The sequence below is a fragment of the Euprymna scolopes genome, chromosome 27 (assembly GCF_053919585.1).
Source record: "Euprymna scolopes isolate OS-2025 chromosome 27, ASM5391958v1, whole genome shotgun sequence".
NCBI lineage: Eukaryota > Metazoa > Mollusca > Cephalopoda > Sepiida > Sepiolidae > Euprymna > Euprymna scolopes.
In genome coordinates, this window is record NC_136508.1 from 35,613,841 (window position 1) to 35,640,138 (window position 26,298).

General features: G+C 34.5%; 1 protein-coding gene across 40 annotated transcripts in view; it reads left to right on the top strand.

Annotated features, from left to right (window-relative positions):
* Nucleotides 1–26,298, top strand: part of LOC145248812 (rho guanine nucleotide exchange factor 11-like) — a 609,361-nt gene that overhangs the window by 334,668 nt on the left and 248,395 nt on the right. The window lies entirely within an intron of this gene.

A 26,298-nucleotide genomic window follows, 5' to 3' on the forward strand; every position in this document is an offset into this window, starting at 1 on the left:
TTCTTTTTTTTCTTTTCTTTTTTTTTCTTTTCTTTTTTTTCTTTTCTTTTTTTTTCTTTTCTTTTTTTTCTTTTCTTTTTTTTTCTTTTCTTTTTTTTCTTTTCTTTTTTTTTTCTTTTCTTTTTTTTTTCACTAATATATGACAGAAATGCTCGAAATATTTCTGAAGAAAGGTTTTGTACCAGAAAAATTAGACAGAATTGAAAAAAAATATAATGAACATATTTGCATCTTAACAGTGGCTTTCAACGATACTTTGTTTGATTTTTTTAGTTTAATATATATATATATATATATATATATATATATATGTATATATATGTAGTGTAATTCAAATCTTGTCAGTAGCTGAATACTTGATGCTTCATCAGGGCTATCAAGGGTATTTTTTATCGTGACGCCATCACTAGATAGGGTTCCTACCACGGCTTAAGAGAGTCCCTTCTACCCTTGAGAGAAAGATAGACTATGCCAGGTTCTCCACCTAGTATTTTATATATATATATGACTAAAGTCTATATTCCAAATTTCAAGATGTTGTCCATCTTACCGATTAGTCTTTTAAGTATGTTGAAATGTTCAATTCTTGACAGCATCTGTTCCATAGCATACAATCATTTATGTAATTATATTAATTTTTTAATTTATTCTGCCATCAGAAGAAAAGGAACTCCTCAACTTTAAAAGACTATGGGCATGATTACAAAATCCGAAAATCAGAAGTAAATTTGCAATTATTTTCTTTTGGTTATGCCAGCTTTAAATTATATATATATATACATATATATATATATATATAACATAATTTTATTTATTAAAAACTCTACACACATTGAGCACTTTGAAGAAATATTGATTTTTAGTTCATGTTAGCAATATACCTTAATTAATCAATAATTAATAATAATATATATATATATATATATATATATATATATATATATATATATATATATTGGTGTTAGGAAGATTAATTGAAATCAGGAAAATTAATTGCAATCTAGAATCAGAAAAATCTTATAAGGGTATCGGAATTGGAAAAATTAGTGCCTATTTTCCAATGCCAAAACGATTCTTTTTATCTATGTTTTTGTTTTATTTTGGTTAAAACTTTATTTATCATTGCTGGCACTAAAAATAGAACGAGAAATATTGATTTTACACTGCCAGTAAAATTTAAAACTATAGATCGCTAAAAGTGTATGTTTTGTTTGCGAAAATATACAATACTTTGAGGTAATTGCCCAAAATTCCGGGGGTAATTGTGCCAACTAAAAAAAGTGCTCTTTATATGCGTGGTTGCAAAAAAAGCACTTTTAGCTAGTTGGCGCGATTACCTTGAAGTACGGGATGCATACAATACATGGGGTTTTATTGTGATCTGAAAAGCAAATAAATAAAAAAAAAAACCCTCTGCAATTACATTGTAAGATATTTTTAAGTAATTAGAATATAGGTTAAGAATATTCCAAGATTAAAAAAAACAAAAAAAACAATGAATTTAACTAGTGCACCATAATAAATAGAGCAAGATTTAATTTTATTTATATTCAGCTAAACATTTTTCAAGGTTGCTATACTACCTCATCAGGCAAAACAATGTTCTTTTTTGTTTGTTTTTTAGTTTTAAAAAGTATATATACACACACACACACACACACACATATATATGTATGTATATATATATATATATTATACTATTTTAAATATTTGTACGTGCATAAAAGTAAGTTATCCATAGACATGCATGTCTATGGATAAGTTTTATGCACATAAAAATATTTAAAAAATATTTAAAGCAATATATTAATAATTACAAATAATACCTTCCAAATGAGGGGGCAGGGCGCAACTAGAATGTAAACAAAGGGCAGATAAGTTCTCTGTTTAAAATCACTCAGGGAGCGAAAAGAAAAAAATACTATAGAATTGCTAATAAAAAAAAAAAATAAATAAACAATCTTATTTATATCGTCCGGGGTAATTGCACCAACTAGCTAAAAGTGCTCTTTTGGCAACCACGCATATAAAGAGCACTTTTTTAGTTGGCTCAATTACCCTCAGATTTAGCACAATTACTCCAATGCACAGTGTATATATATATATTTTCTTTTTTTACACAGTGGTCACCACTTATCAAGGCCTGGAAGCCACTCAGTGATAAGGGTATTGCAAGTACATTACGTTAGTGTGGAGATTTGATGAAGTGTTTACTTAAGGGGGCGGTTTATTAGGAATTTGTTAACGTTGGACTTGAAGACATCCAAGTTGTAGTCAGGTGGGAAGCAGGCAGACAGAACAGAGTTCCACAGGCGTGCAGTTCTAAGAAAGAAGATTTGTTCATGGAATCCACTTTTTGATTTAGGCACAGATAAAGAGTGGGGGAAATTTTTCACAGTGGATTTGGCTAGACGGGTGTTTTTCGTGAAAGATTGGCGAGGGGGGGACCAGAGATTGGAGTTCAGACGAGCACCTGTCATGGAAATAATGATAAAACAAGGATAGGCTTGCAACGTCTCTTCTGTGGGAGAGAGGTTGCAGGGTAGAGAAAAGGGCATCCCCCACTAAGCCACAAAGTCTATTATGTACTCTGTCAAGGCAGGATAGGCTGTTTTTAGCAGCTCCTGCCCAGATATGGCAGCAGTATTCCATCCTAGTGTGTGTATGTATATAATTAAAAGGTATATTTGGTTTCAAAAAAAAAAAAGGGAAAAGTGCTCAATACGTTAGTAGAGCTAAATGTTTTTTTTACTATTATTTCAACCTCGGGTTTATTAACTTAATTCATTACATGTTTTTTTCAATAGACGGGATAAAGATCATCCGTCCATATCTTCAGATGATTTAAGTTACAATAAACTTAATTTAAACCATCTGGAGACATGGACGGGTAATCTTTATCCTGTCTATTGCAACAACTTGTAATGAATTAAGTTAATACACCAGAGAGTGAAGTAAAAATAAAACACACATGCATACATAAACAAGAAAAATAACCTCCTAAAACTGAAGCAAATTGAAATAGATCTTGGACAAACAGTTTATCACTTCAGTGGAGCTATATCAATAATAAATTGTACTTAACATTTTACTGCAATTTCACGGCATTACCAATCATCAAAATTGTACCTAACTGGCATTACTTAGAAATATCAATGTAAGGAAAAACTCTGAGATCCATAATAGTTTTATTATTAATGTTTACGTTTTTCATCTTGGCTCGTGCAGAAGTTGGATGTTTTGTGAATAACTCCCAACTTTTGTATATTTCCATTTTGACTGTCTTAAATGGTATACCACATGTTTTGATGTTTCGTTGTCGATCACATCTCGGCCATACGACAGCACAGGTCGGATATTTTGTAGTAATTTCAAATGTACATTGCAGCTTCTTCAAACTAATGACTACTTAATACCAATGCTAAGTGTTCTCTATAAAACTCCCGGTGCTTATTTAGAATTCAACCTATTTTAGAAAACTGAATCGCAAAAAAAAAAGTCTTATAATGTACGTACCTGTCACAGAATGAAGATTTCATATTCCAAGAATCGTGTAAATTGATCGGGTAGTTTTTAATATAAAAAAAATTCAGTTTTTTCAACCATTTTTTTTAATAGTAAATTGTATCCATTACAAGTCTGATTTTGGTCTCGATATTTTGAATTGTTTCCCCCTTACTTATAAAATATCATGGATCAAAACACCTCGTCTCGCTTTTTCATAAAATTTGATTTTCTTCATTAAAAAAAAAAAAAAAAAAAAAAAAAAAAACATACTGATTTTTAGAATATGACATCTTCATTCTGTGACGGATATGTACCTATTTACTATGCCTCTCCACGGAACAGTTAGACACCAGGGTCGTTTTTTAACGTGGAGAAAAGGTACAAAAATAAAAATTGTCTCATTCGTGAAGGATTTCTCCTCCACCGAAAGAGAACAAGAAAATGAAGTGCAGCATCTGAAGAACAGATACTACACTTTGATCTTGGCCCGAAAGGATATGTACATCATAGTCTTTTTAAAGGTATTTTATTTTTTGCATTTTTGTTTTAAAAATAGGTTTAATTATAAATAAGCACCAAACTTTCAAATGTAAGCTTGTTACGTTGTATGACAATTAATCTGTCAACGCTAAATGTGCAGACAGAATGCACATATTTTACCTGTTTTTCTTGTCTGTCTGTTATTAAATTATCTTTTTATATTCACTCCAAAGGAACAGTAATACTTTGGTAATTCCTTATCGCTATTCTTCGCTTATCTTTTACCTTCAGAAGACAAGACTCCACACTCATTCTAGTTATCTTTATTTATACAGTGCAGCTCTTATCAATCGAAAGGTTTGTCTACAAAGTGGTCTTTTTTTTTTATTGCCTATTTACATTTCAGCATTCCCTTATCGGAATTGGTATTTTGAGCCTCGAGTCCATCTTTTGATTTTCGCTTTTGTCTTCACGCACATTAAAATTATCATGTCATCCATGTAACATGTTCCCATTGTGAGATTTGTATCTAGGCAGAATTTTAGTGAGATCTTCATCGTGCAACTTTTTTTTTTTCTTCTTTATATCCTTTATAATTTTTAGTGATGTTTAACGGCGTTTCTTGACTCACTAAAAATATTTTTTTTAATCATACTTCGGGAATTTAAACGATTATTCTTTGTTTTGTGTTCATCCGTCACAAATTTATGCCTTCATTTTTCTCTAATTGGGCATTGATAATTTTTTATTTTGTTTTCATTTTGAAAAGAAAAAACATTTTGTGAAAAGAATTCAACTGAAATTAATTGAAGAGTACAAATAATTTGGCATAATTTGTCAAATTTTTTATTTCTAATACTACATTTTAAATTCGGTATGATCTTTTTATCTCGTTAAATAATTAGAGAAAAAAGAAGAAAAAAAAAACTCTGTGGAATTTTTGAAGTTGTTTTGTGCATGGGAAGAATGGCGTTTAACAAATGTTTTTATTCAAAATATCTTTAGGATTAATGAATAGATTTAAGATCTTTGGAGAATGGGAATTAGACATGGGAATGAACATGAAGAAATATTTGTACCTTTATTTTGAAAAAGTCGTTTTTACCCTCCTGTTTTTTTTTGTTTTTTTTTTTTTGTTTTTTGTTTTTTTGTTTTTCTTTTGTTTTGTTTTTTTTGTTTTTTTTTTTTTTGCTTCCTCAGAAATAAATTCTACATAATTCATTAGATATTTACTGTCTATGCTCTTTATTTCATATAATCAACTGTTTTTGTTTTTTTTTACAAAAGAGTTAGCACATATCAAGGTCCGGAGGCCACTCGAGGATAAGGGTTAATGTGTGTATTGTAGTCATTGGGACAGTAGTGTAGTAATCGTTTGTGGTGGAAATTTAGTATAATCAAATTATTTACGAGGATGGTTCAATAAGAACTTGTTTACGTTGAACTTGAAGATGACAATATTGTAGCCAGCTGGAAAGCAGACCAGCAGAACAGTTACACAAATGGGCAGTTCTAGGAAAGAAACTTTGTTCATAGAATCCATGTTTAGTTTTAGGCACTGATAGAGAGTTGGAATTTTTTATAGTGATTTTGGCTAGACGAGTGTGTTTTGTGAAAATTGGCAAGCGGAGGGGACATTTTCAAAGGAGTGTTCTGCCCCCGTTTCTGTAAAACTAAAACTAGCCCACATTGACCACCATTACGTCTATAAGCTATTATCAAAAATTCAAAATGCTTAGTCAATAAGTTTGGGAGTTTACCCTCAAACATATGAACTTGAAAAAACATCACTGTTATGGAAAAGAAAATGAGCGTAAAAATATCGTAGCCTAGAACATTTTTATTTGGTAATTTTTTACCTTAGTTTCAGCTCAGCACCCGCCTTTAATATGACAACTTTTAGAGATTTATCGAGTGTGCTGAAAATGAATATCACATTCAGATTTGGAGCAGACAAGTAGTTTTCTGGATATTAAGACATTTTTTTTTTTTCCAATGTATTACTTAATAAATGTCAGTGTCTATTGCCATTCTTAAGATGGGGAATGGGGGCTGTTTTGTAACACTCATGCACATTAGTACTTGTTCAGTTGGGGGGAAAAAAACATGGCTGCCAGTAAAAACATAAGGAATTACATTGGATAATAAAGGTCTTAATATCCAGAAAACTACTTGTCTGCCCTAAACTGTGATATTCTTTTTCAGTATACCTTAAAACTATAAAAATTGTCAATTTAACGGTGAGCGTTGCAGTTAAAGTAAAAAAAAAAAAAAAAAAAAATTTCAAACAGGATCGCCTATTTTGTTTTCCCTAACAACCCTTTAAAATACTAATATGCTCTATTGTTATTTTCATAGCAAGTGCTCATCCAAGCTCCAATCTATGGTCCCCTTTTGCTAAACTTTTACAAAAAAAAAACCACTCGTCTAGCTCCAACAACTATTAACAATTTTCCCCACTCTCTATCTATGCCTAAATCTAAATGCAAATTCCACGAACAAAACTTCTTTCCTAGAACTGCCCGTCTGCGAAATTCTGTTCTGCTGACCTACTTTCCAGCTGACGACAATGTGGTCATCTTCAAGTCCAATGTAAATAAGTTCTCGTTGAGCTTTCCCCTTAAATAATCAAGTTATACCCAATTTCCACCACTAACGATTACTACGCTGTTGACCTGGTGATCACCATACACTCATTAACCCTTATCCTCGAATGGCCTTTGGGCTTTGATAAATGGTGACTCTCTTATGTAAAAAACAAAAACAACAAAAAAAAAACTACTAATGGAGTGATTACAGATGTGATTAATTTTGTAAGATTAACTGTTGAAAACTGATGGGAGGACAGACATTTTTGATGTGTGTATGAATGAAAACTAGAAATGTGGAAGACCTAAGAACTTAACGTTTTACCCACTATTGAATAGGCTTTATCAAGAGAGGAAAAATAAGCTAAAAATAGCACATAACGAGAAGATCTTTGTTTTTGGGAATATACATATTAGGTAAGAAACTAAGTTGTTGCTGTCTAAATTTAGCAATGATGCAGAATTGACGGCTTGGTTGGATGAATTTTTCCAGTCAAAATCAAATGATTTTTACCGAAAATGTATTGAGAGTCTTGCTAAACGTTTGACTAAATAGTTTTTATTTTACTTTAAAAAAACGGCAAGAACTTAGTTGCTAACCTTATATATATATATATATATATATATATATATATATATATATATATATATATATATATATATATAACCTTGGGATACGATGTGGCATACAATGTCTTTTCCGGCCCCTAGTTACGGTATTTTCACCGCCTTACAGTGTTATTTTTGTTATTTGATTATATACTGTACTGTATTTTGTTACTAATTTTTAATGCCGTATCTACTGTATAATATATATATATATATATATAGTCATCCACATACAGTACTGTTTCGCTGTTTCACAGCTCATCAGTGCGCCTAGACAGGTAACTGCCTCAAGCCAAGATATATAAATATATCATAAGCTTCTGTCTTTCATATTTCCATTTTTAATTTATATCTTTGGATTTATTTTATTATCATATATTATGTGTGTTTGATTTTTACTAAGACCAATAGGTAAATTTCTTTAGGTTAAAAACACCTACAACTGTAAATAAAATACTTTACTTTTAATACCGTATTTTCTACAACAAAAAATGTTTTTCACCCCCCTACCCCCCCAAAAAAAAATAACATCTAACAAACGTTTGTGTCTGAGGCCAAGGTATGGTTGGGCAAGACAACAGGAAGTTCGAAGGCTTGGCTGAATTTGTATGATGCATCTAAACGTGTTTTTTCGATAAACATCACTTGTCGATCTCAGCATCTTAAGTGGGAGGAAATAGTTGCTGATAATAGTTTCATCAAAATGATGCCAATGATGCTGTAAAATGGAAAAATATATATATATATATATATATATATAAAAAATGAAATGTTAAATTATTGTTTTATCTTTTTTTATATACAGGACAAATGTGTCTGTGTTTGTATGTCCAACTAAAAGTCAAAAACTACAAAACAAAAACCCACAAAGTTAGTATATTTTTGATCAGTGTTGCCCTGGGTCAATAATATCTAAAATTAAAAAGAAATTATTCATTCTCTGGAAGTCAACTGAACCAAGTTTTGTCGGGAGGGTCGCTTTTTCGGTGTTATGTACTAATTTGGAAAGAAAATGCTGACTTATTCCATGAGGAACTTATTATATAAATCTCAGTTGTTTGCGTTTGTATGGCTGCTAAAAACTTGTCATCCACATCGTACAGGTATGGATGTAGTGTCGTTAGTGATCTCTCGGACACATAAAAAAAATTGAAAAAAATCGTCAATTTATTTTGTGTAAAAATGTCGTTTTGTTTGTTTTAAGGGGGAGGGTCAGATAAAAACCTTGCATGCACAAATGGTTGTTACATTCTTTCATTTTAAATAACTAAATTAACCACGTTATGACATGTGCCCTTGTAGTCCCATCGATAGCACACTCACTAACTTAAATTATGAGTTCATGCCCAGCACGCGTTTTTTTTTTTTTTTTTTTTTTTGTTGCTTACAAAATTTTACTTACGGTTTTGCACCCAAGTCCCGTTTTTTATGCTCTTCCCTAGTCTCTTATATAAAGCAGAGTTGTGTGTGTGTATCCAGCTGGAGAGGAATGGATTTAATAGCGATATGTTACACTTTTGCTCTGATCAACAACGGGTCCTTTTTTATAGTCATTTTATAATAATGAAGAAAAAAAAATTTTTTTTACTGAAATTGAATAACATTTATTTTATTTATTTATTTTTTATAATATTGACATTTAAATTTAGATTATTCTTATGCCTAACAAGAGATTTTCGAAGTGTTAATAATTTCAGCTTGCATGTAAATTACAAAAGTTTTTGTTGTACAAATAAAACTATTGTACTTAGATCACTTTAGTAAATGTCATTTTTGGACAATTGTTATCATGTCAAAAACTGAGTTGCAAAATGATTAAAGTTTTAGGTTTTAGCGACCTTTTATGATTTCAAAAGGTCAAGGGAGAAAAATGATAGTTATATATACTTATGAAAAACTCTCCAGACAAGATATGATGCCACTTGATGTAAAGAGATAACAAGAACAAAAAATGATTATCGAAAAGACAGAAGATGCCTATTGACCTTAGTCTTGAAGTGACCAAGGTTATAGGTAAGAGGAAAACAGTCAGTAGGAAAAGAGTTCCGCAAACCTGCAGTTCTTGGAAAGAAGCTACTCGAACAGGAAGCTGTATTACAATGAAGTGTCAAAACAGTGAATTGATGAAGACCACTAGATCAACGATTCAAATGAGCTGGAACAAAAGAAGCAGGGAATAGATCAGGCAATTCTGAGGAACACATGCCAGTATAAGATATATATATAGAGAGAGTGGAGGCATTTGGACGATGTCAAAACATTGTTAAATTCATTAACCTTACAGCAGCAGCCGTTTAGCGTAATGGTGAGAATCCTGGACTATCATTTGGGCGGTCGGGTTTCGATCCTGGCTTGAGGCAGTTGCCTGTCTAGCCATACTGATGAGCTGTGAAACAACGAAACAGTACTGTATATGGATTACTATATATATATAGTCATAGAGCAGCAACATCACGCCTGTATATGAGAGAGGTTGCAGAGAAGAAAATAAGGTTTCATCTATAAATATAAAAGTGAAAATGTGTGTATGTTCGGTTTTTGTGTATGTTCAAGAAAGGCTTTTTTCTGAGAAGCGGTCGGTCAGCTCACAACTTCTTGAAAATTTTTATATCACATATAAATCATATCTACGAGTTAACAATGAAGGTCGCCTGTCTATTTAATTTGGTCGAATTTAAAAAGATAAATATTCAACATTTTTCGCTCGCCGCATGTGGATTAGGCTTTTTCGTATAATAAAAGCGGCACCAATTCTGGCGGTATTTTTTTCCAGTCGCGATCGCAGGAAATGCCCGAAAGTAAGCAGATTTGATCATGTGAAGATATTTTCCTTATATCAGACAATCGCTATTTAATTTGGCCAATCCCCCTTTTATGGGGAGCTGATCCCCCCCCCCTCAACATCTTGGGAAAATAAAAATAAAAAAATTGTTCCCGCAGTAAATGAAATACTACCCCGCAGTCAAAGTTGACCTCATTAAGTCATTAAAACGGGCACCTGCCAATTCTAAATAGTTAAATAAATTCAAACGCGTTTCCGTTAGTATTTCACAGTGGCCCAATGGTTAACGTTTCACTTTTTCTTTCTTTTTTTCACACTTTAGTTTCCAACTTTGCCTCAAGGGTTCGGGTTTCATCTTCATACTTACCTACCAAGACTTTTTTATTTATTTTAACCCCCCCCCCCCGAGTTTTGATTTACCCAAAACCACACACACCTCCAAACACCCGGGCAATGCCGGGTAACCCCCGCTAGTCTATAATATAAATTCTGATATTTAAAATCATGTCAAAAAGTATTTTTTAATGTTTGTATGAAGGTTACCTCGGTTATCTTCAAGTTTATTCGCCCTGTGTTTACAAAGGCTTTTTTTATGGAACTGTCAGCTGCAAAATGAACCAAATTTTTTTCATTTTTTAATCAAATTGTATTTTTTTATAATAAGGAAAGAAAAAAAAAATTGATAACCCCAGAAAGAAAAATAATGTAGCTCTCTGTCTGTACCAGCTAAGGTTCATTTTGGAACCTCACATATGGTTTAGTCTCTCAAGCTCTTTGTCCGATTAAAGCAACTTGCTCTGATATGGTGTTACCAAATCGGGTTGTCTAAAAATATCAGCTTCCTGACTTAAATACATCAAATATTGATATTTTTATTATTATTATTATTATTATTATTATTATTATTTTGTTTTCCTTTTTTAAAAACTTGATCATGTTCTACAAAGTCAAAAACAAAAACAATTTTCCTCTACAAAACAAACAAACCAAACACCATGAATAAATATTTGAAGATTTAAAGAATTCGAAGGGTAAAAACTTTGTTAAAAAATTACTGGATTGGACATTAAATAAATATTAATGTCATAACGAAACCAACAACCAAACCGACTTGTGAAACGCACCTTCCTAGGCATTACTCCTTTTTAAGCATCGAGTTTATTATCACTCATTTTAAATGTTTCTAATTGGGAATGCCACTGTGTTCATTCTTGGCTCTTTTTCAACCTGATTAGAGCGCTCCCTTTGGGCGGCTAATTTGACACATCATTTGGCCTTGTACCAGTTTGCTCAGTGATAAAAATTTAAATAGCGTTGATTAATATCAAACTATTGATCAAGTAGATTTATTTTTAAATAAAAAAAAAGATCAGATTTTGTAAATATCAGTAGTGACTGTCTCGCCTGTCATTTTGAAAATAAATAAACAAGGGAGATAATTCGACAATAATTAAAAACTTGCAAGATTCATGTTGTAATGCCTAGAAATTCCCATTAATGGTTTTAAAATTATGTTCTTTATGAAAAAAAACTACTTGATCAATTTATGTGATTTTTTTTGGAATATATTTTAATTTCGTCATGAAATCCCCCCCCTCCCCCGTATTGGAGTAACAATTCCAAACAAGGACCAAATTAGTTATCACAAGTTGAAATTGAAGCGAATTTTCATGCTTGTAAACTGGTTAGGTTTATGATAGCTATTTTGAAAGTACATATAAATCGCAATGAGAGTCGGATATTGCTCTCACTTAGAGGCGGCATTTATGACTACCGTTTATTCTTCTGGATGATATCCAAACAAAAAGCAATTAGATTCTGTCTAAATGATTAAGCATCTCCTATACTTCTATACTTTTGCCAAATTTTTATTCCTTTCAACCCCCACCACCACCTTATCTCTCGTTTTATTTTCCATAGTGAATGCAGCTTATTATACTTATACTGTGGCTTTTCAGATAATTCTGTGACTGTTTGATGCATCTTGCTAACAGTTTGTCAAACGAGTTTATTTTGGCATCTTAATTAAGAATCTAGACTTTTTAATTTTGACTTATGTGTTGCTTAAACAAATCATATTTACATTTTTTGTCTTTTTATTTATTTACTAGCGAGCTATCCGGCATTGCTCTGGGCCATTTAAAAAAAATAAAAATAAAAATAAACAAATAGAAAATGTTAAATAGTATTAATTCCCTCCCTTTGCTCCCTAGGAGAGAAATTCCCTTTTTATGGGAGGAATGAAAAAATAAAAAATAAAAATTCCTTCAGAGTGCTACTAAAAATGCCAGATAAAATTAAGGATGCCTCCAGAGCACTACTTAAACTAAGTTTCTCTCTCTGTAGGGGTTTGTCTTGTATTTCTGAAGTTTTAGTTGGACATGCAAACGGGGATAAGGGTTATTGTGTGTACAGTAATCAAAGGGATAGTGTAGCAATAGTATTGGAGAATTGGTAAGGTGTCATTACTTGGGGGGGGGGCGGTTCATCAGGAATTTGTTTGTGTTGGACTTGAAGACATCCAGGTTGAAGTCGGGAGGGAAACAGGCAAGCGGAACAGCATTCCACAGGCGTGCAGTTCTAAGAAAGAAGCTTTGTTCATGGAATCTATGTTTTGATTTAGGCACAGATAAGGAGTTTCATATCGGTCTAACGTCTGTTTTACATGCTGGCATGTGTTGGACGACTTTTAGAAATTGTTGTGGTGTGCCACTCTACAGATAATGGACTCTTCTGCTTATTATAAAGACCGGGAGAATATGTCTCTTTGCGTTAGCACGAGTTATACACAAGTCTTGCACCCTACCAGTAAGACTGGCATATACCCACACTCTTTACTTGCTGTATTCGCTTTTCAGTTCAATATATTTTTTTCCACTAAATACTGAGTTTTGTTATTCTACTGGACCACTATGGCACCACAACAGAAATTGACTTCCAAATTGACCTGTCTCAGCGCAAGTCTTTCCCAGAACCGCAGGCTTGTGGAACTCTTTTTACTGACTGTTTTCCTCCTACTTTTAACTTTTCAAGATTAAGATCAATAGGCATCTATCATTTTGATAATCATCTTTCATTCTTGTTAGTTCCTTACATTAAGTGGCTTCACGCTTTGTCTGGAGTGATTTCCATTTAAAAAAAAAAAAAGGTTTTATTTATCCCTCTTTCTCTCTATCCATCTTTATCACTTTTATTGCATGTTTTCCTTGACCTTCCTCTGTGGACTGACCCTTCTAAGTCAGCTGTTTTACCAACCAAACCAGAAAAGTTCCATCTACATCTATAAATACCATAAAAAGATATCCATCTCAGGATGGTTAAAATAAACTCCTGAAGAGTTTTATTCAGTTTTGTCTCTTTACGAAGATTGAAAGATATAATGATACTAAACTATATATATACCTATATATAATACCTATTTTAATTTTTATCAAAATCCGTTACGTAATTTGGGTCCTAGAAAATGTCTAAAGAAGAAATAGAAATTCAGGGAATCTTGCTTATGTCCCATAACTATGGATCAAATTTAATGCAAATCTAAAATAGTTGAATTTTCAAATGGGAGGTTGTGCTCGCATTATTACACCCTTGAAATCTCTTTAAGAAGCGTTAATATAAATTCCATTTCTTTAGCAGTTTTATGACAATTATTTTGTATTCAATATTGATAACCATGGTTGTGTTTTTTTATTAAAACTTTTTCATAATTTGACTCCAAATTTTAGATATGTTTTGAGTTTGCACCCACATGAGATTTATGAATAAAATAAAAAGGAATTTGACGCAGGAATGTTGTTGTTGGTAGAATTTCATGTTCGCTTTCTTCTGGAAATCTATTGATCTGCCTGATTGTAAGTAAAGACTCACAAGGCACCCTTTGATGCGTTCCGATTTTGGAAAGAATTTGTCATCGATTATTTCTTTTTACAATTTTTGTTTCTGTTTTAAGAGAACTGATTTTTCTCCCTCCCTCCGTTTTCCCCTCTTTCTCCCTCCGTTTTTCCCCTCTCACACCCTCCGTTTTTCCCCTATTTCTCCCTTCATTCCCCCCCTCTTTCTCCCTTCATTTCCCCCCCCTCTTTCTCCCTTCATTTCTCCCCTCTTTCTCCCTTCATTTCCCCCCCTCTTTCTCCCTCCATTTTTTCTTTCTTTCTCCCTCCATTTTTTCTTTCTTTCTCCCTCCATTTTTTCTTTCTTTCTCCCTCCATTTTTCCTTTCTTTCTCCCTCCATTTTTCCTTTCTTTCTCCCTCCATTTTTCCTTTCTTCCTCCCTCCATTTTTCCTTTCTTCCTCCCTCCATTTTTCCTTTCTTCCTCCCTCCATTTTTCCTTTCTTCCTCCCTCCGTTTCTCCTCTCCCTCCCTCTTTGTCCTCTCCCTCTTTGTCCTCTCCCTCCCTCCCTCTTTGTCCTCTCCCTCTTTGTCCTCTCCCTCCCTCCCTCTTTGTCCTCTCCCTCCCTCTCCCTCCCTCCCTCCCTCTCCCTCCCTCCCTCTCCCTCCCTCCCTCCCTCTCCCTCCCTCCCTCTTTGTCCTCTCCCTCACTCACTCTTTGTCCTCTCCCTCACTCACTCTTTGTCCTCTCCCTCACTCTTTCTTCATCTACCTCTCTCTTCCTATCTTCCTCTTCCTTCCTTCTTCTGCTCCCTCTATCTTTTCCTCTGCTTCCCTCTCCCTTCTTCTGCCTCTTTCTCTCTTCTTCCTCCTCTCTTGTCTCCTGATAATTTTCTAAAACATTGTCAGTGAATTTTGATTCATGTTCTTTTTGTCTTTTACAATGTTTTTCCATTATGCGTGATTCTCATTTCAATTTGTCTTTCCATCTTTCGTCTCTAGTATGTGACCTTTTATTTTGTTATGGTCTGCGATATCATCTCGATTTGTGACTCTACTTCATCTCAACCACCATCTATTCAAAATGTATGCTGCTGCTTCACATTCCTGCCTTTTTGCTTACTCAGGTGCACTGACACCTGGCTCTCATTACCCCCCCCTCTCCTCCTACATTCCTTCTCCTTCTCTGTCTTCATAGCCACTTTGAAAACTTTTACATCAATTCCACAAGAAAAAAGAAAAAAAAAACTCCTCTTCCTGGATTAGACTCATTTTCTTTTTTTATCTTTTTCTTCAACTGAAAAACAAATCCACAAAACAATTCTTATTAATTTGCCCATCTTTACTGTTACTACTGCATATATCATTGTGACTAGCAATCATGTGTTGTCTCAAAATAAAAATAGATATTCTACAACTCATCCAAAAAAAACAACAAAAAAAACGGTTCAGTATACAGAAATTTACTTACCTAACAAAATTCTTTCTGTAAAAGTTGTAGATATGGGGAAAATGAAATGGAATTTATTGGCTGTGGAATCTGATTACTTAAAGTCAGATGCAATTTAAGAAGTCACTGTAAAACTGTACATATGATGACACCAGTTGAATTTACCATCAAAATTGGCGTTGATTAATTTATTCTTTAGGATTTCCCCCCCCCCCCGCCTCCCAAGCATTACTAAGATCTATATTTCTTTTACAATCGTGATAAAATAGAAAAATGATGGTAGAAAGTGAATCTTGGGATTGCTTTTGGCAGCCTCATAACTCTTGCAGCCGTTATTTTGTTTTTTAGTCCTTGAGTTCCATGATTAATTTTTGTGACAAAGGGAAAAAAGAAATTAAGTTTTCTGGGTCAGAATCTATCCATCTCACACATAAGATATATACAGCATAATCACGTTGACACACTGATTCCCGTCAGATCACTGAAGTTAAGCAATGTTGAGCCTGGTCATTTGCTGTAATGGGTGACCAATTTAGCAATTACAAGTGCTGTATGTAGGAGGACGTCAATACTTCCCTGCAAGTGTTGCAAAAACCTAACGTCGCCATCTCCCCTAATGCGGATATACATACCACTGGGGAACACTTGTGACATTCATGCTCACATGGAACTCCCTCTTTTGGAGGAAGCCGGTTCAACCCAAATAAGGTTAGGGCCCTTTCTCTCACATACACACACACACACACACCTTACACTTACCATCAGTTAGACCTTGAAGTAGAAATTAAATTTTTTTTGTTTTTAGCTCTTTACATAAAGTAGCTTCATATTTTGTCTGAAGCAGTTTCCATTTTTTCTTCCCCCCCCCCCCCAAGTCATAATGATATAGATGTACTCCAATTAATAGCATATGCATATTTTACTATTGGGATGATCTAAACAGCACCAGTCATTTGCAAAATTAATAAAACAAAATTTCTATATTGCTTTATTGGAAGAAATAATAGTTTTGATTATGTTTGCAAATTAAATTCTCTGGAGTCTGAGTCATTAGAAGTAATTCAGGCGCCACATCAGTTGAATTTAATTTATTTATTCTTTGATATAAACCATTTATAATTATAAAGGCATGCTCAAGTTAAGAGCATATGCATAGACTTTGGGATGTGCTAGCCATAATCATTTAATTAGTTGCTAGAAAATGCAAAATAATAGCGGAGTCAGAATCAAAGATTTTGTATTCCGACTCTACCGTATCATCCTAAACACAAAATCATTCTTAAAAAAAAAAAACTTTTTTTTTTAAAGTTGCATAATTAACAAGTAGGACCACCCGGCACCTTCCTGGATCCTAATTTCCTTAAATCACAAAAAACAAAAAAACATGACTGTGAAACTAAGCAGTCTTTTTAATATTGTAATTTGAAAAGGTCTGAGTTCATCTGAGGACAAAATTAGAGTAAAAATAATTGAACCGACGAACGTGTCTAAATACGGCAGACTAACTGATTGATTCACAAAGGTTAGTACTAAATGGTGATGCTATAAACCAGATTGTCTTTTTTTTTTATTATCGCTTTCCTTTTGTTTCTGTTTCAAGAATGAACAGAATGATTAGCCGCTTATGAAAAAAAAAAAAAAAGGAGAATGAAAAGTAATAGCCAACGAAATAATGAATAATAAAACAATAACAATAATAAAAAAGAGGCTTATCATAGGTCTAATGGGAGAAAGCAAAACATGATAAAATGTAATTGAATAAGTCACCCATCTCTCACTGTCTATTAGATGGCAATACTTAAAAAAAAAAAAAAAATCGCTCTTTCTTCAAATGCTTACAGATAATCAGGAAATACTTGCATCTTGCAACACATGAGGCAATCAAAATATGCCATTGCTTTTTTTTGTGTTTTTTTTTATCTAAACCCAGGTTCACGGCATTTCTCCAGTTTCTAGCAAATCTCTTTCGATTATCTGTTTCCAGTTCAATTTTGGTCTTCTTTTCCCATCAGAGGTACATTTGAGAACCTGGTTGGCAATTCTCTCTGAAGCGAATCTTAGAGTATGTCCAAGACAACCTAGACATCATCCGCAGATTGACAATGCTTACTGCTGGTTAGTGCAATCTCAGACTTATTTTTAATTTGATCGTTCCATTTGATCACTAGAACCCTTTTAAATCACCTGGAATCAAACGGATCTAATTTCTTCTCTTGGCTGATTCTGAGATTCCCAGTTTTACTTCCATTAAGCAGTGTGGACAAGACGTTGCTGTTATAGAATCTTAGTTTAGATCTCAGAGTGATTTTTTTTTTTTTTTTTTTTTTTTTGTGTGTGTTTTGTTTCTCCAGATCTTGTAGTTAAATGTTGCTGAGGTCTTACCTATCCGGCACTGCAACTCATAGTCCATACTGCCTTTGTTTATGGAACTTCCTAAGTAGTTGAAGTTGTCACAGAGACATTAATAAATAAGAGAGTGGTTGAAGCAACAGAGTGAGGAGTGCAAGAGGTGGACAACTCGTTCAGGATAATCGCAAATGATGGCTTATTAGAGCACTTAAAACAGCCTTTTTAAAACATAACTCAGTTCCAGAACTAATGTGCATCTTAGCATGGATTTTGTGTTAGACAAAGATCTATGTAAAAAAAAAAAAACCTTGCGGGAGAGGATGTTAATTAATTTAGCTTTAGTATAATATATACAGCATAACAATGTTGACTCACTGGTTCTCATCAGATCACTAAAGTTAAGCAATGTTGAGCCTGGTTAGTACCAGATGGGAGACCATTTGGAAATTCTAGGCACTGTATGTGCTCTCGCTTATTTCAGCATTGTTTCCAGTTCTCCTGGTGTGTGTGTATATATATATATATATATATATATATATATATATATATATATATTTTACATACTCCACTTGCCACTGGTATTCAACAATGTCAATTCAGGAGAGGTGTGGTTGGAGATGGCACACCACAAAAAGTTCATGCATAGGTACCCCTACAGTGGGTATTCATAATGTGTCACAATTGAAGGAGTCTTTAGTATAATAGATATCATGAACTGTTTTGCTGTATCACAACTTTTCAGAGTGGCTAGTCACAAGTAATTCAAGCTGAGATCAAAACTCTACCTCTTGTCAACAGTTGAGTTTTATTTTTTACACCATTTTCACAGACTATGAACTAAGAGAAATCTTGATGCTTTTATATTTATATATATATATATATATAACTACATTTACTCACATAAAATTAATATACAGAAGTATAAATTTATGCGTAAAGTTTAAGTATTTACTTCAAAAGTGCTCAATACGTAGGTAGAGCTAGTTAGTAATTTATAAAATATATATGGCGATTAAGCTATACTGAATATTCCACGTTTCATCCACTCTAGGATTCTTCAGGCTTATGCGATATATATAATATATATATATATATCTGCTGCCTAGAGGGCTTTATTCTTTTACAAAGAGCTGTACCTGATCGCCAAGTGCTCAATCCATGAAGGTGGGAGGGACTAAGCGATATATAGTCATCCAGATGCGTTTATTTTTTATTATTGAAATCATTCCATTCACGGCGGGATAGTCACGTGATGTAAGTAGTTTAAAAAAAAAACATTACTTCAAGATATAAAATTAGCCAACAATAAGTGTTAGATGGATAGATTATAACTCTGAAAACAGTAATTCTTCCCAGAAACATTACTCATGGAATGTGAGGACTAAAGGACAAAAAAAGAGAAGTGAGACTTAGAATGCTGCCAAAAGTAAACCCAAGGTCCATTTTCTACTCTCTGTTTGCTAAAGTAAAGGAAACATTAATGCTTATATATACATTATCTGCTACCTAGAGTGCTTTACAAAGTGCTGTACTTGATCACCAAATTGCTCAATCCATAAAGGTGGGGGAACTAGTGAATATGTAGTCATCCAGACACGGTTTTGGTGTATCACAGTTCTTCAGTGTGGCTAGACACAAGTAAGTATTTGAAGCTTTAATCAAAACCCAACCATTTTGTCAGCAAAAGGACTTACTATTCAGTATGCAATCTGCACAAGCTACGGTGTAATGGGAATCTTAATGCTTTTATACTGTTATGTCGTTTTAAACATTTTTATGTTGCATCTGCAGTTTTAAAATGATCAATGTTTTTTTTTTTTTGTATAAAACTTGTACATTGGATGTTTAACTGGGTTCGATTTTAAACAAAGACATAATCAATAAATATTAAGTAAACAGCAGCGCGTATGAAATGAGTTTGCAAATGCCAAGATAGAATGGGAGAAGGTCAGGGAGGGTGCAAAACGAGGCGAACGGCTGCTTCAAATGGAGTGTAGGGTGAATGATTGTGAAACATGGTCAATTGAATTATGGAATGATGGGAACCAAGCCGAAAATGTTGCTGTCACAATCCGAAAATCAATAGGACTGCATTGCAGTGTAACTGTTGAATCTGGATTACATGTTATAAACAAGGATTTAAAATGGGAATGAATCGAAAGGAGCAGAGCCAGCATAAGCTTTAGTTAGAAAGCTACGATATGAAAGATATTGATGATAATATTAGGAAACGGACATTCAGAATGAAATGAATGAATGAAAGGACATAAAAATGATTGCATGTATATTTAGTTAATTTCATGGAAAGATCCAAAAAAAGGATGGGAAGTTCACCATGCTTAGTTTATAGAAAGGGAGTTGGTTGCAATTCAGATTTTTTGTACTACAAGGTGGAACGATAAAATTGTCGCCATAGATAAGACGGCATGATTCTATTTCCGTTTGATAAAAATCGGTTTTCTTGTATGTTTGTTGCAGACCATCTACTAATTGTGTACTAGTTGTGTACAGATCTTAAAAGCGATAGGAGCCTTCTATTTTATCTGAAAGTGACACAATGTTCAAAGAACGAGATCGGAGATGCACCACTGTACAACTCCTGCTCTCTGCCAATCTAAGTTATGACAATAGGACCATTGCCAGCACCCTCAAAATGCATTGATGCATGAATTGCCATGAATAACAGGAACGTGCTCAGGGTGATGAAAATAAAGTTTTCGACCACAGTTATAGTCTTTGGTGTTATTTCAAGTGAGGGCCACATCATGCCACCTCACATCTTCGAAGTTGGCTTGAAAGTCAAACCAAAGTGTACCTGGATGTGCTGAAGAGTGTACTGATCACTTGATACAATCAAGTGGCCGCTGGCATGCCTTGGGTGTGCAGCAGAAGTTGGCGCCAGCTCACAAGTCGAAAGAGACCCAGGCTTGGCTTCAGAAGGAGTGGTATGAATTTGTACCCTTATCTCACTGGCCTCCCTTCTCCCCTGACCTGAACCCATTGGACTACTTTGTTTATCCATACATCGAGAACATCACCTGCATGACCTCCCAAAACACCAAAGTCAGCCTGATCACAGCCATCCGCAGAGTATTTGTCAAACTCCTGCCGGCACTTGTGAAAAAGGCATGCTCCCATATCCAAACTAATAATTTTTTTTACGGTGACAACTTTATCATTCCACCCTGTACTTGCAAGAATTGGGTACACAAGAAGTGCAGTTGAATTACTGGTAGGTTGAGAGAGAAAAAAAACTAAAAAAAAAAAAACAAAGCAGCACTCACCCTGAGCGGAATGAACCGGCTTCCTCCAACAGAAGTTTCATGGGAATATCAAATTTACAAGCAGTTTTCTAGTTTCTTGCATATCAATGTCAGGATAGAAGACTATTTTAGATTTTTGCAGTTCTTGCAGGGAAGTGTTGATGTCTTTCTACATAGAATACCTGTTATTCCCAAATGGTCACCCATCTGGTACTGACCAGGCTCAACTTCACTGATTCAATGAAAACTGGTGTCTCAACGTGATTATAGGTTGAGAGAGCATAACCAATTTGTGTGTAAAAAGTATAAGAGAATGGAGATGCATGAGAACTCGGATGTGGAGAAAATATATCTAAATGGCAAAGCTATTGAGGTTGATCAGAAGAAGGGTGGAGCAAGGAGTAAGTTCAGGAAACTTCTCTTACTAAGCAACAGAGCATTACGATCGTTGATCAAGGAAATAATTTTTGAAACTTTACTGATGCCAACTGAAAGTTAATAAGTTAAGATTTATAAAAAAAAAACAAACAAAAAATTATTTTTATTTTATTGTTTTACATTAAAAAATCTTTTGAAAGATAACCATCAGTTTTTGCAGCATGTTCATAAAGTCTGGACAAAATGAACTCATCAAACATTTCATCATAATATTAAGCTAACATATCTTGCCCCCACCCACTCCTGTGGCCGCCTTTCTTCTGTAGCATGCCCCCACCCACGTGGCCACTTGTATCCCCCACCCCGTATCTGCCTATGTCTCTCTAGTGCCCCCCACCATGTGGCTTCCTGTGTCTCTCTAGTGCCTCCCACCCTGTGGCTGCCTGTGTCCCTCTAGTGCCCCCCACCCTGTGGCTGCCTGTGTCCCTCTAGTGCCCCCACCCTACCCCGTCTAGTGCCCCACCCCACCATGGCCGCCTATTCCCCCTAATGCACCCTTCCATGACTGCCTTTGTCCCCTCCCCATGGCCGCCTGTGTCCCCCTACTCCTTCCTCCTGGTGGCCGCCTGTGTCCCACCACGATAGCTGCTTGTGTCTCCCTAGCTGCTCCCCCATCGTGGTGGCCAGCTGTATCCCTCTGCACCCATGGCTGCCAGTCTGTCCGTCTCACTCCCTCTTTCTCTTTTATATTTAAAAAAAAATTTTTTTTATTCAATTTTCACCCTAAACAAGGCACAGTGTCACAGGCTTTCTTACACCTAGGGATCTCTACTGTAAAGGCGGGAGACTTGGTGGCTTGTCGGGTTTGTCGGGGGTAGTTACGTCGAGAAGGTACAAGTGTTTGCAGTTCGTCAGAGCATTCACCATTAAAGTATTTGTAGAACAGACAGAGGGATGCAACATCTCGTCGATGGGACAGAGGCTGAAGCCTAGAAGACAGTTCAGGACCTATCAGGTTGGCGACTCTCTTTTGAACCCTGTCTAGGAGCGAGAGACAAGCAGCAGATGCACCAGCCCAGATGTGACAACAGTACTCCATACATGGGCGAATGAAAGCCTTATAGAGGTACAGGATATTTTTAGGCGTAAGTAGCTTTCTAGCACGGTAGAGGGAGCCAACCTTCCTTGCAGCAGTCTTGGCAATGCTCTCAATGTATCTCTTCCAGTTCATATTCCCTGTAAACGTTAGGCCGAGGAGTTTAAAAGAAGTACTTTCAGGCAATGTGTTCTTGGCCATTGCTATTGGTGGTAGAGAAGGTTTCTTATAGTTATTAAAGGAAACAAGCTTAGTCTTAGCAGCATTGAATGTGACCATCCATTTTTGTCCCCATTCCACTACAGATTTGAGGTCATCCTCTAGTGTTTCTGCTATTTCCTTGGATATGTGTTCATTTGTTTTCCCCTCATATCTGTTATAGAGAGTGGTGTCATCAGCAAATATACCCATCTCCAAAACAATTTTATCAGGGAGGTCATTTATGAATATCAGGAATAATAGAGGTCCAAGGAGAGACCCCTGAGGTACCCCCGCATTTATGTCATTATTTAGATGTACGACCGTCAAGAACAACTTTGATTTTTCTCTTACTTAAGAAGGATTTAATTACATTATGTATTCTTCCAGTGATTCCATATGATCTAATTTTCCTTAGAAGACCATTGCGCCATACCCTGTCAAAAGCCTTAGATATATGAAGGGCCACCGCTCTACCCTCCCCTGTTTTGTCCAATGAACGGTATATACGTTCAGAAACTACAGTTAAGATATCTGCTGTTGAACGGGCTTGCCTGAATCCATATTGTTTGTCAGTCAGGAGTTTAGCAGCTGTTAGGTGCTGGACTGGGGCTTGATTAAGTAAGGACTCAAATATTTTGGCGAAAACCGGGACGAGGCTAAAGGGTCGATAATTTAGTGGGTCAGTTCTTTCACCAGAATTCTTGAAGACTGGTATTCTTGTCTTTTCTGGCGGCATCTCTGCCTTCTGTCACCTTCTTTTTCTCAATATGCCCCCCCCCCCGCTCTACATTATCATTTTTATCACAACTCTTTATTCAACTCTGCAACTCTTCACACATGCCTTTTTTTATAAACTTATAACACTATTTTCTTTTATGAATTCTTTCTTATTGGAGTGGGGGATGGATAAGTAGGGTACTTAATTGTACCTCTTAATCTTTAAATGTGGTTCGTTTGCCAAAAATTTCTATTGCTGACACAAGATAAGTTTGGAGGAGGGAGGGAGGCTTTCTTATCGTGAGTCATCTCTTCTGATAGTGTCAGTGAAAATGAATGTCTAGCTTAGATTCTAGATTTTCTTATAATCATGGAAATAGAAAGCTTAATGGAACTCCCCTCCACCCCAGCTTCGTTTATTACAAACAGGATAGATTTCTTCTTGGAAGATAATACATGGTTGTTAACAAAATGATAGATTTGATTAAATCATCGTCTGCTCTTTAATGCAATTTGATAGAATCTTTTAAAACAAAAAAACTTCTGATGAAATAGATATAGAATATTATCAGTAACTTTTTGTTGTTGTCATGCATAAAAATGAATTTAATAATGACAGCCAATTTGATGTACATGTTCTAATTGTACACTTTGTTCAGTTTTTAGAATGGTTCAAACTAATATACTTTCCTAGCTTATCTATTAAAGTAAGAATGTTTGTGTGAGGACACTTTTCAACCTATATACTCAACAAATTTTTGATCTACAGACTTGAAATTTGGTATGTAGGGTATTCAGACACGTGGAAAGCGTTTTAATCGGTTTTTGTCCAACAAAAACTTCTGCTAAGGGGGTAAAAATTGAAAAATTGCTACATGCGGGTCATCGGATTTTTATCTGTTTGTCAACTGTTTCATGAATGCGCATGCATGAATGGTTCACATGATATATTTCTTATGTTAAGAATAAGTAGGTTTGAAAACGCTGTTTAAAGATCGTATCAGGTTGGCCTAATGGTTATCGTACTTGACTCACTGTCTTTAGGTTTCGATTTCAACTTGAGTATTGTTTTTTTTTTTTTTGCTTACAAGACGTGAATTGTTTAGGAAAAACATACTTGTATGCACACCTCAATTTTTTTACATTTTTTTACTTCATTTTTCGAAAAGGAATGTAAGGTTATGTTTAATACCTATGATATTTCTGTTAATGCAGATTTCTTATTTATTACTAATTAAAATATAATATTTATGCATATTTTATGACCGGGCAACTCCGGGTGGCCTTCTAGTCTTCTATAAAATGAAATGAGTCTTTTTGATTAATAGCTTTTATTATTACAATATAAAGTTTTTGATTCTGATTCAGCAATTTATTTATTTATTTTTTTATCATTAACATTAAGGGCTATAATGTTATTTGGGAGATGATCAAACTTAAGATCTAAAAGTCCCAGTTTCAATCACTGGTCGTGAAATCTTTGTCTTTATAAAACATTTGCATTACTCAGTGTATTGACTAAATCAACATTGTTTAAACAAAAAATATTTATAACTGTATCAGAGTTACTATGAGATGCCTTCAATAAGTTTCCAGACTTTTTTGTATGAGCACTTTTATTAATAGTACACACATGAAACTCTAATCCTCTTCAAAGTAATCTCCTCCGGCTACAATGCACTTGTTGTACCATTCCAAAAACTTTTGGAAGGACCCATGGAAATACTCTTGTGTGAATGTGCCAATGACCCTTGTCGCAGCCCTTTTCATCTCCACAATTGTCTCATAATGAGAGTCTCTAAGGTTTTCCTTGAGCTTAAGGAATAACCAAAGGAACAAAGTCTGGACTATAAGGAGAGTGAGGAACTGTCTTGATGCCCATCTTAGTCAAATAGTTTGTGACAAGGATGGAATTGTTGATTGGTGTATTCACACTTATCTTCCGCATCTTCAGTTTCTAATGAATAATTGTGTGTACAGTTCCCACACTGACATCAAACTGTGCACTTATTGTCTTCATAGGCACACGATGCTCTTTATCCATGAAATTCCTTATGTGGCCAATCAACTCTGGTGTTCTGATTTTTTTACTCCTCCCACACCGCTCACAGACTCCCTGCCTTCCTTAAATCTGTTATGACAATCAAAAACTGATGCTCGATTCATGCAAGATGGTCTAAAATTAGTATGAAGCATTCCATACGTTTCTGTGTCATCTTTACGTGTTTAAAACAGAATTTTATTGCATATCGTTCTTCTATAGTGTCCTCACGTTCAGATTGCATTTTTGATATTCACCAGCTGTAACAATCAAGCTTTAGTAGGGTGCATTCCAATTCCTGCTGTTGCTGTTCATTTGAAGCTGAAATCATAAAAATTGGTCAGTCATTTCATAAGATGTATAGCAATAGCATCCTGAATTTTCAAGACGGTACGACAATTTTAAATGCACGTACAAAACATACTGGAAACTTATTGAAGGCACCTTGTATGATGATAATTGATAAAATCAATTAAAATATACATATAAAACAATCTGTAGTAATAAGCACTAAGGTTGGGCATCTATTAGGTTGGTGTAAAAGTAATTTTTTTTTTTTTTAACGTGTATGTATATATATATAATATCTGATAAAAAAAAAAACATTTTTGCACCAACCTAATAAAAACATGAAAAATAGGTTTGAGGCTCTCAAAATTCATCCTAGAATTGTTTGCAAGGACTGTCGTGTAATGGTTAAAATAACTTGGTAAAATTTAGTTGTAAGTGCCACTTTTCTTGATGTCGAATGTTCGATCCTTAGTGCAGGAGAATTACTTAAAAACTTCTGCCTGGTTCATAGTTGACGGAACAAGAGCTTAATGGATTCTGTTCGAAATTCCATGTAATTCCATGTAGATTTTTTAGTTTGGCAAGATACACATTAAGAAGGTTGGAGGTTACATCGACCAAAAATAACGCTCAAGGTGTGAGCAGTAGTCTGAATAAAAAAAATATTAATTGAAAATAGTGATTTTTTTCTCGAATAATAGGATTTTTTTTAAAGAA